The 2,319-nt window shown below is 45.8% G+C and overlaps 1 protein-coding gene across 1 annotated transcript in view; it reads right to left on the reverse strand.

The window, feature by feature from the left end:
* The window catches only part of zbtb1 (zinc finger and BTB domain containing 1), a 13,815-nt gene extending 13,114 nt beyond the window's left edge, over window positions 1-701 (reverse strand). The window contains exon 1 of the mRNA XM_015404034.1: window positions 530-701. The gene's annotated coding sequence lies outside the window, so the exon portion shown is untranslated. The remainder of the gene's footprint in view (window positions 1-529) is intronic.
* Window positions 702-2,319: the final 1,618 nt, after the last annotated feature.

The following is a 2,319-nucleotide window of genomic DNA, read 5'->3' on the forward strand; positions in this document are numbered from 1 at the left end:
AGGATCCAGTCTAGGTAGACCGCGTCCTTGGAGGACACGTCCTAGGTTTTCGAACAGAGCCATAGAAAAAGAAGCATAGATGTGTATTTAGAGTTGGACCTGAGGTTCATTGAGGACTAGGAAACTCCAGCTGATCATGTTGGACCGAGTCCCTGCTGACTGGCTGAGGGTTTATTCTGCAGCTGAATCCTCCATGTTGGAACTGGATCAGTTCCAGCAGGACATCCTGCAGCTGATCTTCATCTGTTGTTTTGCTGATAGAAAGTTTTTTATCAGGATTTTAAAGATGGAGGTTCATCTAATATCAATCATCAGGAAGGTTCTTCTGCTTTTGATCTTTTAATCTCAGCCGAAACGACTCTTACTTTGAAAAGCCCCACCGGACCAGACCTGCCTAAACGGCGCCGCAGCAGAACCACATCTTTCCCGCAAACACCCGCCACCCCCGCACTGCCACCGCACTCAGCAGCAGGCCGCAGAGAGTTACTGTTAGCGGCTCCGAGAAACGGCCAAGAAAGCGGAAAATCACCTCAAATTAGCGGCGGAGCTGCTCCTGACGGCGGGAGGCGGATGTTCCTGAGGAGCCGGAGCTTCTTCCTCTCCGGGCGGCTGCTGCTGCTGCTGCTGCGGCGTTCAGACGCAAAGTTGAGACGAAGCGGCGCCTCTCCTTCCTCTCCTCCTGCTGGATGACACAACTTCCGCACTGAGCGCAGCAGCGTTACCAGAGACTGTCAAAATAAAACACATCCGGTCAGATCTGTCGCCGTCAAAATAAAACACATCCGGTCAGAGCAGTGACCGTCAAAATAAAACACATTCGGTCAGAGCAGTGACCGTCAAAATAAAACACATCCGGTCAGAGCAGTGACCGTCAAAATAAAACACATCCGGTCACATCCCTGCTTTCCTCTGGATGGTTTAACCTCCATAAAGTTTAGCTTTGGTTGGATTGTGAATCAGCAGTTTTAAGGAAAGATTCTCTGATTTCTATCAGATATTAAAAACAGCTTTGATAAACTGTCGGTAATCAAACTGAAGGCAAATAAATTGTGTAAAACCTTAAACTGCTTTAATGTATTTCTCTATATTTATGTGAATAATGTGACATTAGTATGTTTAAATAATTGATGCCGCTGCTGCTGGGGAGAAAACAACATTTTATAGCATCAGTGATTTGATACAAAGAAAAACTGGGATTATTAGAAGGTTAGGATCTATATATTCCCAAATATTCCAAGTTTGAAGAATTTCACTGTAGAAATATTTCATTTATCTAATTTTAACCCAAAACGAATCAATGCTTTAATGATTTTTTGAGTATTTAATACAATTCTTAGTCTAGTTTTTAGACTTAGATTGAACTTTATTTATCCCTTGGGATTATTCGTTTTTGGTTATTTTCCTTTAATCTGAATGTTTGATCAATTAGAAATGTCCCATTTGTACATATCGATTATTTAGATGAAAGTTGGGTTAGTTATTTCTTCTGAACCTTTTTCAAGAATCAACATTCAATAAAGATCCGAATTCACTCCTTCATTCAACCCTTTCTTGTCATCAGCGGAATCTTTGACCCGTTTTCTCGCGAGACGTGACGCGGCTCTTCGCGAGATCTCGTCCGCAGCAGCAAATCGGCTCCAGGAGACAATTCTGCTCGTTTCTGCGGTAAGAGGCTGATTAAGCAGGCGCGTGCGCGACTTGCACCGATCGAGCGCGTGTGCGGGGCGCGGAGCGCGTGCTTGCGCGCCTGTATTTGCGCGGTGTCTCTGATGGGGACGTGGGTGTCTGTGTGGAGGGTGTGTGTGGAGAAGAGGTGGATGGATGGAGGAGGCTGCAGCCCGCGGCGCGCCGCAACGTGTACGCGCACCGTTTATGATGACCACCCTCAATCATCATCCCTCCTCCGCCTCAGCGCGCGCGTTCAGATCCTGCAGGTGACCTTCAGTCAGAGGTCACATGTCCAGCTGATCAGGTTGCACGGGGCGCGTGGGGGTGGGGGGGGCGATGTTTTAACGCAACTTTGTCACCATGGTAACAGATGCTGGAAACAGAGGAGGCCCAAGGATGATTGGGGCCCTGAGCAGAGTCTCTTCTGGCCCCTTCACATGATCAAAGCTATGAATAGAACTGATTATATGATTAAAATGCTGCTCATCTCTGCATTATAACTTCAAAATAAAGCCCCTATACTTTTCAAAATAAGAGTTCCATTATTTTTCTCTCAGTTACTCATCTGCTGCTGGACTACGGACAAATAATAACAGTGAATTCTAAGACTTTGCTGAACTCTGCTTTGAATCATAAATGTAAATGGAGGTT

This window comes from Cyprinodon variegatus, unplaced genomic scaffold (assembly GCF_000732505.1).
Source record: "Cyprinodon variegatus isolate N-32 unplaced genomic scaffold, C_variegatus-1.0 Scaffold1619, whole genome shotgun sequence".
In the NCBI taxonomy this organism is placed as follows: domain Eukaryota; kingdom Metazoa; phylum Chordata; class Actinopteri; order Cyprinodontiformes; family Cyprinodontidae; genus Cyprinodon; species Cyprinodon variegatus.